This window comes from Sinohyriopsis cumingii, unplaced genomic scaffold (genome assembly GCF_028554795.1).
Source record: "Sinohyriopsis cumingii isolate HCF-2022 unplaced genomic scaffold, ASM2855479v2 utg000663l, whole genome shotgun sequence".
NCBI lineage: Eukaryota > Metazoa > Mollusca > Bivalvia > Unionida > Unionidae > Sinohyriopsis > Sinohyriopsis cumingii.
This window is the reverse complement of record NW_028315922.1, coordinates 1,149,516-1,162,694: the sequence shown is the minus strand read 5'-3', so window position 1 is coordinate 1,162,694 and position 13,179 is coordinate 1,149,516. Positions and strand designations below refer to the sequence as shown.

Sequence of the window (13,179 nt, the reverse complement as noted above, 5' to 3'; positions counted from 1 at the left end):
TAATCCCATTTTACCAGAACCATAGGCAGTGTCTTCATTATCAATTAATTAGGAATACTAAATGCAAGTCTTTTATTAGTTAAGTTTTATAGATTTAGAATAAAAGTCACAAAAATCTTTTACATACCTGCTGAAACTGAAGCTTCCTAGTCATGTGTAAAATTTGAATACATAATGACAGAAGCCTGATAAAAAGTATAATTAATTGTTTAATAAATATCTTGGTAATCAATGTATTAATTATGTATAAAAAAGGGAGAGAAAGAGAGATCACTGAAAACTGGGTTGTAGGATGCCAAATTACATGTAAAAATAGATGTTCATTGTTTTCATTTGACCGCAAGTGGAAAAAAATGTAAAATTCAACCATTAGAATAACAGAAAAAGAAATAAAGAGTGAATTATATGGATTGAAGATCTAGGTCTTAACATTTATGTCCATGTTGTCTCAAGATCACAAAATATAGAATGCCAGGAACTTGTGATTTCATTATCTGCTAAATGTCAGATGAAAATACAATGTGTCAAATCATCAAGTTCTTTTATGAGAGAGAGAGAAAGATAGAGAGAGGGACAATATAAGACTATGCCCACATCTGCTGAAGAAATGTAGATCCATACATGTATTGTCATTATATGGGCAATTTGTCCCCCAAAGAAAACTAGATCAATAATACTGTACATTGTGTGATAAAATTTCATATATAGCTACTGTTTTTAAAAAAAATCCATTGACCAGATTCCCTTAGGAAAGTGTGGTTCTGTTGATAAACAAGTGTTGGTAAAACATGTTTTCTTCATAAGCAAGTCTATCTAAAGCAGATCTACATTAAGTTCTCTTTTTTGTTGGCAACGATTTTCTTAGCTACTTGTATATTGATATATTTACACAAGGAGGGTGAGTGATAGAGTTGGTGGTGAGTAGTAACTGAAAAAAACATGCTGCATGATAACAAGTTAAAGTTAAAAGTGAATTCCAGTTCATGTATTTTAAACTAACCATAATTGGAGAAAAGATGTCAAATGAAATAACAAGAGTAACCAAGAAAAGGAGCAAATGATTTGCAAAAGAGGACTAAAGTTAGGGGCTAACTGAATGGGTGAGTACAGTTTCAGCTTCATGAATAGAATATAAAATCTATTAATTTGATTAGCAGCTGAATGTAAACTGATAATAAAATTTACCAAATCCTCAAATTCTTTTGAAAGAGTGAGGGACAGAGATGGAGACCTGGATGCAAAATTGACCAAGATAACAGCATGATTGCACATATTTTCACTTAAACTTAGGATAAAAGGTACATGAAACAATCCAGGATATGGGACTAGAATGGTTGTGTTTTTACATTTGCAGAATCAAAAAGTACTGATGATATAACATGCATTTGGTTTCTTTTGGTGTTTATGATAGGGCAACATTTGAATTAAATTAAGAGCAGACTTGTGAGTTGCAATTTCAGGTCACAATGGTCCCTCAAACTGCAGGGCCTGCCATAAAATCTCTTGTTATCCCAGTGGGTCAGTCAGATCGTCATTGTTATCCCAGTGGGTCAGTCAGACCTTCTCTTGTTATCCCAGTGTGTCAGGCAGACCATTAGTGTTATTTAGTACAGGGCCAATTGGAAATAGTTGGCAGTGTCAGCTACCATGGTTTGTCCTTCCACAAGGCATGTTATATTTTTCTTTGTGTAACAAATGTGACCAAATTATAACAAAGTAAAATTTAAGTGTTGACAATGACCCACAGTATAACCCAGATAACACCAAAGAGATAGAGAGAAAGAGATACTGCAGCCTATCTGGAGTCTTGAATATTGCATAATTTTAGACCAAACAAGAATATGCAGACTATAATTGATTGTGTAGTATGTTTCGACTTTTTTTGTTGGAAAATAAAATTCTTGAACATCTCAGATTGCAAATTAATTATACCACAGACAAAGAGAGATATAAAGAGATTTGTAACTTTCCCAACTATAATAAATTTAACTCTGTTTAGTTACAGTTATCAAACTTTGAAGTTCAATACTGGGCTGTAATTGTTTTTTGTTTCTTTTAAATGCAGTACTCCAAGTCAGATGGCTTCATGTAATATAAATGACACCTTCCCTAAGCTGGGATCTGAAATTGACACAGTTCTCTGTTTTGAAGATAATTTTTTATTTCTATAGAACATCCACTGAAATCATGTCACTGTAACAGTAAAATGCAGTAAGCCAAATTGTATAGAATCTAAGCTGGCTTCCAGTTGTTTATTACACATCCTTATGGAATGCCATGACTGTCTTATGTCATTTGTCATTATTATATTGGGTAGTTCATCATTTCCGTGTGGTGATTTTATCAATATATGCATTGGTTTGCCTAATATATGCAGTAGCTTTGACATTATTTGCACTGGTTTCCTCAATGTATGTGTTGCTTTCTCCATTATATTCGGTGTATGATTCTTTATATTTGGAACTCAACTACTTTTCCTTTATATTTGGTGGTTGTCTTTATATGCAGTACCTAAATCTCTGGTGGTTTAATCATTATATATGGTGCTTATCTCAATATGAAGTTACGGTGATGATGATGATAATAGTAGGAAACTTTGTGAAATGACTGAATGTTACTGATGCCGGATAATTTATGACAGTTTCAAAGTACTAATACACCAGTGTTTCAGACAGATCCATAATCTCCCATTTTACTTTTGCAAGCATTTGTAAGACACAAAAGGAAAATGCAAGGTGTCATTGAAAGTTTGAGCTTAGTAAACATTATTGGTAATTTTTCCAGAGAGAGAGAGAGAATAACACCAGAATGATTGTAAATTTTCAAGGCATGGTATCTCACTGGGTGTTACAAACAGATCTGACATGATGAATTTGCATACTGCATGCATTAGTTTTGGATCAAGTTGACCAGTCTGCGTTAGGAAGGTGCCAATGTAACTACATCCCAACCACTTTCAAAATTCAATTAACATGAACTTATATCATTAAGATATTATTTTGAATGTTCACTACCTTTATGGTATTTGCACACCCAGTTGTTGCTGATTGTCACTGTGACAATATGTTGTTTGTCATATTGATATACCATGCTAATGAAGCATGATTATAGACATAGGGTCAAGTCCAAGGCAGTATATAGTCCAAGTCATTGTTATTAACCATTAATGATAGATCATTGGTGACTTAGCAGGTGACAAAAGTTAATCACATGTCAGCTTGTGTGAATAGAAGCCATGTCTGTAGAGTTTACATTGATCAGAGCCCTTTGACGCTTGTGTTCACAAGACCACATTTGAAATGACCATCCATTACACCAATGTTATCATTCCAATATGGATAATTTGAGTAGATATATGTTAGGTATGAAGTAGTTAGTTTAATAATATTTTTATTGGTTCTTTCTGTGCTCTCAAAAAAGGTGAGATGTCTATAAAACCATAATATTAATTTAATTACAAATAAATATACAGTTGCATATGATTATCATACCCATTTAATCCTCTGTAGATCCACTTCCATTCACGTTTCTACTTTCTGTCCAAAAATTCTATCATCTGGACCACTGATTATACAGACATGGATCTGGATAAATATTTTTATGTTGAAGGCTTACATCATTTCTTTAGCTGGTATCGATTGTCTTGCAGGAGTATTTGAATGGACACAGATATAAACTGCATAATAGTAAAATCCATCTCCCTAAAATTGCCATGTTTAAAGTTTAAATTTGCACAGTACTGAATAAAGTTGATAGAAGAAGGCCAGTGGTTAGTTGTCATTGAATTATTAAAATTCTTACAACATTTTGCTTGCTCTATATTTCTAAGTAAATAAGGTAAATAATGAAATTTGTTGCCCTTTGTTACCCCCCCCCCCCTTTTATATTACAGTTGGTAATATTCAGTCACTCTTATTGATCCATCTTACTTCTAGTTACTGTAAGTTTTGCATTTTGGCTACGGTGGAAGGACATGTGCTTGACAAAACTTTTATAGTTGTAGTAATTGTAATTCTAATCAAATCATTAAATACAGAATATATAGTCTTCTCCATATATGCCACATTTCTTTTCTCAGTAACCTAGTTTTCACTGATGTTTATTTCCCATATACAATATTCAATCAATTTAATCTTTTCTGTTTTTCAGCTAAAGTTGCAGGACAAGGAATGTATCAGGATCTGTTCAACTAATGGCAATTCCAGAATTCACAGAAGTGAATTGTCTCAGTCCTATCTGTGCTTGTTCTAGATGCATTTCGAATTTTTAATAGCAATAATTAATTTTTCTTGTATTTACATAACAACTGAAAGTGCCTTTGTTCATATATTGTGATTTATTATTGTAATTATTAATTTTCAGTTAAAAAAATAATCCTTTGTTAGCATTATTCAGTCAAGCATAATTATTATGATTACTTTAGCAATAAACTTATTTCTTGTTTGTTCATTAGTTTCATTGCCAATTCAACATAGACACAGGAAAGGAGGTGACAAATTTCAAATGAAAACTTTACATATTTAAGCTAGCCTTTGTGAATTATGCAGGGTATTTTGATGATATTTTGTAGGGACTTTATGCACAAGTATGTCATGATCCTGTTAAGTGATTTGTAGGGACTTCTGACAAAATGATGCCATGATGCTGTAATGTGATTTATAGGGACTTTTGACACAAGAATTTCATCATCCTGTTATGTGATTTGTACAGACTTTTGTCACAAGGATGTTATCATCCCATTTTGTGGTTTGTAGGACTTTTGTCACAATGATGTTATCATCCTGTTATGTTGTTATATGATTTATAGGGACTTTTGTCACAAAGGTGTTGTCATCCCATTATGTGATTTGTACTGGCTTTTATCACAAGGATATTATCATCCCATTATGTGGTTTTTATGGACATTTGACACAAAGATGGTATCATCCTATTTTTTTATTTATAGGGACTTTTGACATGGATAGTATCATCCTGTTATGTGATTTATAGGGACTTTTGACACAAGAATGTTATCTTGCTGTTTGTGATTCGTAATTTGTATATGTTCTTTACCAGTAATTTGTGATAGTAACTCAAACAGCAGATTTTAAATGGTGTTAGAATAAAGATACACATTCTGAAACAACCCTGACTTTTGCTATTAATTTTTAGAAGGTAAAGCAATAAGAGAAAGGAAAATGAAGGCAGAAATGTAATGTGATTTACTCCAGTGTACAGTTGGAAATCATGTATTGTCTTATGTTCGATTTTACTTTTGTGCATGATTCGGGCAATTGCTGAGTATTTCTCTTCTTGCAATGCATATTTTTGCATTTCTAATATTCAGATCTGAAAATGCCAAAAAGTTTGTATGATATATCACTTTTTATTAAGATTTGTTCCAGGTAGTTGGGAGGGCCCAGATCATAATTTCATAACATTTCATAGATGTTAACAATGCTTATTGGTTTCTTGGACTTGGATATTATTCCTACAGGCTGTGATACCTTTCATGAGTTGAAAATTCTCTTGCCCAACTCAAAGAGGCAAGTGAAAATGAGTGAGCGTTTTGATCACTTGCCCAATTCATGACCCACCAGTGTTCTATTGAGAATCTGGCCATATTTTGTCATTGAAAGTTCATACTTTTTTCTGAAAGTTTCTTTTTAATTTTTGTTTTTGATCAAGCTCATATAAGTGCTTCAATCTCAAATTTTCAACTCTGTTAAAATGTCTGCTAGCAGAAAAACAGACTGGTCTCACTTTGTAATTACTTACAACTAGTGTTTTAAGGGTCACAGCAATAAGTTCTGGAAACAACCTTTCAGTGATCCAGTTTAAGACATTAACATTGTAAACTTTTAATGCTTCTATAATTATGGATGGTTGAAGAAGAGTTTATTCTAGGCAAAATCAAATATTTTAATAGTATTTGCCTCACTGATTGAGTGGAAGTTTATAGATTGTTCAAGTCCTGTATTATTTTCAATAGTATTTAAAAGCAGAAACTTGCATATGGTACTGTATTGTCTGTCATTTATTGTATCCTCATATCAATGCATAAAAATCTGTTATTCACCCCACAATATTTTTAATCATTTTGTCATGAAATGTCTGCAAATTGTAGATTCTTAAGAAAAAGAGGTATCCATATTTTTATCTGTTATTATTCATACACCTGAAAAATAATTTAATACAAATCTATACAAAATTACAGACAGTATAATAAATGCTTCAAAATTATGTGCAGTGTCTACCTGAGTTCATAGCAAAAAGTATGACATTGTTTACAGAACAGTATGTTGATTACATCACCTTTAGTTGTTATTATATATATAAATTTGCCAAAAAATATATATTTTTTACAGAATTGTATGTATAAGTTGCCAAAAAAAGAAAAAAATTTTAATTGCATTGCATCATATTACATTATTTAATTATTAAATTATTTATTAATGTTTTGGTGAAAAATATAAAACTACATAAAATTCTATTATAAATTTTTGCAAAACAATTGTTTACTTGGTCAGTTTTATATTTGTATGTATTTTGAGAGCTCCAGTACAACACATACTTTTCAAGCTAAGCAGATATTCTGGCATTACATACAGTTTACATACCTTGAATTTACGACTTTTTGAATGTTCTAAAAAAAATTGATACAGTGCTTACCATTGTAGAAAAAGAAACGTGTTGAACTAAAGTCAAACCAGCTGTAGCAGCCACTTCCACATGGCACCTATCTGTAGATGAGGAAAAGTCCTGTATTTACTTGTGCCATTACCAGTGCATATGATTACAAGTACAGTCAAACCTGTCCTAATGGTCATATTTACTTAGCAGCTTCCTGTTCACAATGACTATTCTAATCTTCTCCGCCCTGCTTCAAATTTCCTATATAAATGCCTTGTATGTAGCATTTACCTGCCTCTGTGCCAGGGGCCAGGTGTTTCCAAACCAAACTGGTTTCTCCCAGTCTTAAGCATTCAGTTACATATCTGTAGTGACTGCTCGTTCTATTCTGACTAAAGTTTTGCATCATGAGGAATGTATTGTGTAGATAAAGGAATATAATGTGAATTGATGTGCAGACATTTCATATCTTATACTTTATACTACTGTCACAATGACAATGTAGCTCAAAGGCATCAATATGTCAAATTTGACTGCAAGGCATTTTTTATCATTAGGGTAGAGGGTCATAGAATTGCATTTTCTTGATGCTGGGAAAAGTAATTGTATTGTGGCAGAGATGGAAAAGTGACAGGTATCATTTGATATCTTCATTTATTTGTGTCTGAACTAATCCTGTTTCTGAAGAAAAATGTTCATCTTTGTCAGGACATACAAGTTATCTTTTCATTTGTAGCAGAGGTCTTTCAGTATCTAAAGCTTGTCTGTAAAGGCAGGTGAAGTTTTAATTCATGGGTCACAAAGAATAGTTATATACTGCTTTGTTTGATTTCTTGTTCATCACAGGTTTCTCACATAAGCCAGCTGTCTTTTGATTTAGTTACGCTGAGCAGCTGGCCAATTCAGATTGCTTTTTGTTTGTTTTGAAGCATGAACAGCTATTTCCAGTCAAAATTGTACTAATTAGCCAAGCAGAGATTTGTTTTGTCATTTAAGTCTATGTTGGTTTAGTTTTTAATGATATGAGGTGTTGAGGGGAGCAGAATACAGTAATCTTGTTTGGAACGTAAATTTGGCAGTGAACATATTTTACAACTTTGATGAATAGTGCACATAAAACAACCTTGATAATATAATGGTGGTAACAATGTTATTTGGTGCATGGTATTTATTCAAAAACCAATTTTAAAAGGCAAACCACTGTGCGGGTGTCACTTGTGTACTTGCCTTTTTCCATGGGTGGCTGCTATTGACAGGTTTTACTATATAATTAAGTCAACTGCATATGAGGGTCTGTATCTTCATTTCTTCATTCACTGCAGTTGACTTCAAGGGACATGTTATAACTGTAGAGAGAGAATTTATTAGATTATTTGCAATTTGTCAGATATGTGTGGTACTGATATAGTCTTGTACACTCAGGTGCTCATGTCACACTTTGACCAAAGAACACCTCCAAAGAGTAATTTGCCAGATATGTGGGGTACTGATAATGGTCTCATACAGGTGCTCATGTCACACTTTGATCAAAGAAAACCTCTATAGAGTAATTTGTCAGATATGAGGCTCTTTTTTCTGTCTTAAGCCTCCAACAGTCCCTTCCTTTTTTTAAAAAGAAGTTCATATTTTATATGTGTATTGAAGAAAATCAATTTTTACAATTGTATGCATGAATTCTTAGACCAGAAATATGTGTTAGGATGGGACACAATTTACATTTTCTTGACATCTCCTGCTCAGTGTATTGATGTGACGTGGAACTGTGGATGAAAATTAAAGATTTGCAGTAAACATAATGTCTCTTTTAAAACTCCCAAAATACCCATTATTTTTGTTCATTTGCAACCAGTCATTTGAAAAATAATCAAGCAGTGATATATTAAATGCTTTACTTATTCCAATGTTTTTTCTTCATCACAATTTCATCAATAACCAGTAATTTTTTTTGTGGTCAGTGGCACTTTGAGGCTATACTTTTTGGTCATTAAAAACAAGCAATCCACAATGTACCTGTACACAAATCTGCACTAAATTAGCAACACGAGCTCATTTAAGTTCTTACAGTCCCATATAGTGTTTAGTGAATTTCATTTTAAGTGTGACTCACTACATAATTTGATTTAAATAAAAATATCTTTCAGCAGTTAAATGATAACTAAAAATAGAAACAGTTACTGTATAATTAAATTGGAAAGAATTACAGTGAGAATCAGTTTAAAAAAATACCATGAGCTAATTGATGGCATGCAAAATATGTAATTTGATGCATATCTTGTGCTTTGTCTTTATTTCTCACCAGAAACGAAGTGAGTTTTCCTTTTTTCATTGTCCTGAGTAAATATTTATATACTACTTGTAAAAAGTGTTTACTTTAAGTTTTGATTTTGTTTAATTTGCATTGTTAAAAGTTTGTCCCACTTGCTGTCTTTCACAAAGGTTGGGATGACATAATCACAATGTTATCCATGTTGTATCGGTTGCAGTCTTTTTCTTATTATCCAAAATAAAAATAAAAAAGATAAATAAAATAAAAAATTAAATCTGTTGTAAGAAGAAGAAAAAGATTGGTATTGCTTAATTTATATATGGGGAAACAGGGTTCCAAAAATCAGACAGCCTGTTGCCCAGGGCCTCTTGGATTCTATGGAGTTACTAATTAGGGTTGTTAAAGAAAACAGCCCTGTAATGATCAAATTTTCAAAAAACCTTGAGTGACCAAGTATGGCTTGTTTATTTTTAAATTCCTGATAAAATATTAATGTTCAGCTTCCCCCTTGCTGTGACACTGACTCCATTCATATATCCCAGACCATTATGAAGAAGGGGCCCTGATTGGCCGACTGGTCTAACGTGCTCACCGTTAAGGATCACTGCCATCTCACGTCTGCATGAGAAGGCTTTGCGGTAGCTTCTCGTGGATTAGTGGCTCTTTCCAGGGTTTTCCCGGGTTCTTCCTCCACCATTTATACTGACCACCATGTGTAGCCTGTCTTGTGCTGAAAAATGGTGTCAAACCCTATCACAACAACAACAACCATTGTAAAGTGGCAAATTTCTGGTGATCTAACGAGAATACATTAGTTGAGACCAGAGAACCATTAATTAGATTTATTGAGACAGGCGCATATCATATCGCCATATTTCCGTGTATGGTAATGTCCTTTAGAGGGAGAATTTTGTTCCTAATTAAGCATTTGTTTATACAGTAGCCAGGCGAACTATTAGGGACGCGGAAAACTTCATTTTCATGGTAAAGCTGTCACACTTGAGAGATCGCAAAAACTCTGTTACTCAAACTACCAGGTCAAGCTGACCCTGACTTTGGCGCCTCTGGAAAAAGGCGGCAGAGATGTTTGATTCTGATTGGTTACGTTAAATAAGGGGCGTGTTTCCCACACAAAATTCTCTAGATTTTTAAAGTCGCCACATCGGAAATTCTAATCAGTCTAAGCTTTTCGTATAAGAGGAAACCCAAAAAGTAGGACTCCTTGGAATTTGCAAGAAATTCCTCGTAAAAAGAACTGTTGTCCAAAGGGGACTATTGTCGAAAGGAAGCGACGAACTAATTTGCCGATTAGAGGGAGGAACGTTGAAAGCAAAGGGGGAAAATAGCTCCTGAGATGTATGAGACGTATAATCCTGAGACGTGTTATCCTGAGACGTACGAGACATATTATTCTGGGACGTATGATGTGATGTTACTCTAAGACGTATACTGAGAAGTATAGAGAGAAGTGCAGTGAGATGTATAATCCTGTGACACAATCCTGTGACGTATTAATTTCTGAAACGTATTCTGAGAGTATCCTGAGACGGATGGTGGAAAGTATCATCCTGAGACCCAAGGGTCTGAACAGCTAAGAGGAAGCAAGACAAACTGAGGATGAGCAGGTTATGTAATCGTACAAGACGTTGACTTCGATTGTTCACTCGATCCTATGATGAACTATATCTATCAGTAAACAGATCGGCTATTTTATTTAAATCTATTTGCGTTTTCTTTGTATTTCGGTGAAAGTTAAATTTCTAAAAGCAGAGTACATTCCTGATTTAATGTATTTTCACAGTGTTTGTATGTAATTGATTAAATTGTTTGTTTACATGTACGGGGGCTCGTGTTGGTTTGTTCTATATACCTGCTCAGATCTCTATCTATTTCACTTATAAGTTTCACCACTTATATTTATATTTACTCGAACCGGGCAATAACATCAAGGGCGGTCAACCCCTAGATAACGAAAACCAAATTTGGAGGGACAATTCTCCCCCCGTTTACAACGATTATGAAGACTGTTGCCACATTTCTATATAAAGTGCTAAACTTGTGCATGCTGGCCAAGAAAATGGACCAGTACTATGTGTTCCATGCTTTTAGTTGATTATCTGCAATTAGAGCTCATGCCCTTCATTAGTAATAATTAGTTTCTTGTTGTTTCATGGTGGTTAAATACATTGTCCAGTACTTGTATGAATTTTTTGACAATATGTCCATGACTTGACTTTTCACTTGTAATTAACAGTAATGTTAGTCATTAATTTATTTTAATCCATTAGTTACTTGCTGCTAATTCTGTTGATATGTGGGATGGATGTCTTCTGTAATTGTGTGACCATCTTACTGTGCTATGAAATTATGAAACAAAAGCTTTTATTTTTAAACCATGAAAGTAAATCTGATTTAAATATAAATATGGAAAGAGAACTATAAGTAAACTGGATTCAGACTTAAGTAAATAAAGGTTTATACAAAAATTGTTGCTGTAGTAAAGTGTAGTTTTGAAGTATTTTGATACTGAGTATTGGTAGAGTCAAGTTCCTAAATAAACATTGCTTTAAATGTAATTTAATCAAAATTTGACTAAATCACACACAAATGTCGATGAAGTACACTGTAAGGCATAAACTAATTTTGTACTAATACTGGATGAATGTGGAGAAAACAATGCTTTAAATGAAATCAAAATATTAGTACACAGAATCACATAATTTTTGCTAAATACATTGTAAACTGTCTAGCAAGACAAATAAAAAGAAAATACAATTCAATAAAAATAGTTTTGTATTTAATAAATTAAAGCAATGGGTTGGTTACATTGTTTCAAAATATAAAACAAATGCAAGTTTGGGAAAGTGGGATTTGAGTCAAGGCAAGAGAGTTTTCTAGTCACTTGCCCTGAACATGTGCCTGAAAAATATCTTTGGAGCCTTGTTAATAGATGTGTAAAAATGTTACAAGTAAATGACCAGTAGAATTCCATTAGTTGACAAGGAGATGGGCGGTGCTGATCCGATTACTATTCACTAGTTGTTGGAGCTGTTCAGTCACAATAAACAAAACTGATATTGGTGATCTTTCTTTTCTATTGTATATGTTACTAGTTTCTTTGTTTTGCCTTGAAAAATATGTGAAACTTGGTGATCACGTCATTGACATTAATTTTTTGCATTTACTTATTTTTGCCTTGGTATAAGAGCTCTCTGTCTGCATATGCAATGAGACACTGTATTTTTCAGATACTATTTAGGTGTTCAAAAATCAGAAGAGTTTATGGGATTGTCTGTTGTCCATCATTTGATCACATTCTGTTAGCACGAGTTTGTTATTGATACTCCTAAACTACTTGGAGGATTGCCATGAAACTTCACATGCACTTTTATCCCAAGGTCTAGTTGTTTCTACATAAACATGATTTTTCTAAGACATTCAGTATTGTCACCACAATGGCTGTCTTAAAAATCTTGTTTTTGCCGTTCTGCCAGAATGGATGGTCATATCAAAATGGTGGTTTTGCTAAAAGACTTATGATGTCCAGTTCATCCTAAATGAGAAAGGTGCAGATGTGACATCCAGAATTGGCACCATGGCAACCATCTTGAAAATCTTGTTATTGCTGCTCCAGAGTAGATGGTGGTATCATTGGGGGATGGGCACTTAAATAATTTGTATATCCATTTTATGATAAATGGAAAATGGTGCTGATCTGATTTCTAGTATAGTTGTCATACCATTGATGTTGAAAATCAAGTTGCTGCTTCTCTTCCTGAACAGTTATATTGACATGGTGTTTTCATGAAATTACTTACTATGATATCTTTTTTGGTTTAAAAGTATTCAGCTGGACAGCCAGTGTGACCAGAACAGCATCTATCTTGAAAATCTTCTTATGGCTGCTCCTTCTGAATGAATGGTCATATCAACTTAATATTTTCACCAAGAGACATGTTGTATCTTGAAAATCGTGTTATCTCTACTATTGAACAGAAAGTCATATTTGCATATTTTTTTTTACCCAAGCACTAGATGTTGGTCTTAAAATGAAGAATGGTGCTGCTCAGATATCCAATATGGCTACAACAGTCATCAGCTTGAAAATCTTGTTATCATTATTCCATCTCAATGGATGGCCATGTCAACATGGGGTTCTCATTGCAACACTTATATGTTGCTAGATTTTGATGGAAATGGTGCCAATATGACATCAAATATGAATGTTATTGCTACTTCTCCTACACGGAAAGTTATATTAGCATACTGTTTTCACAGGAAGACTTCTTATTGTATCTAGT

The 13,179-nt window shown here is 33.4% G+C and overlaps 1 protein-coding gene across 1 annotated transcript in view; it reads left to right on the top strand.

Annotated features, from left to right (window-relative positions):
* LOC149773333 (GSK3B-interacting protein-like) overlaps nt 1–10,718 on the top strand; it is a 28,985-nt gene extending 18,267 nt beyond the window's left edge. Inside the window, exon 3 of the mRNA XM_089946445.1 lies at nt 4,150–10,718. The gene's annotated coding sequence lies outside the window, so the exon portion shown is untranslated. The remainder of the gene's footprint in view (nt 1–4,149) is intronic.
* The last annotated feature ends 2,461 nt before the right edge of the window (nt 10,719–13,179 follow it).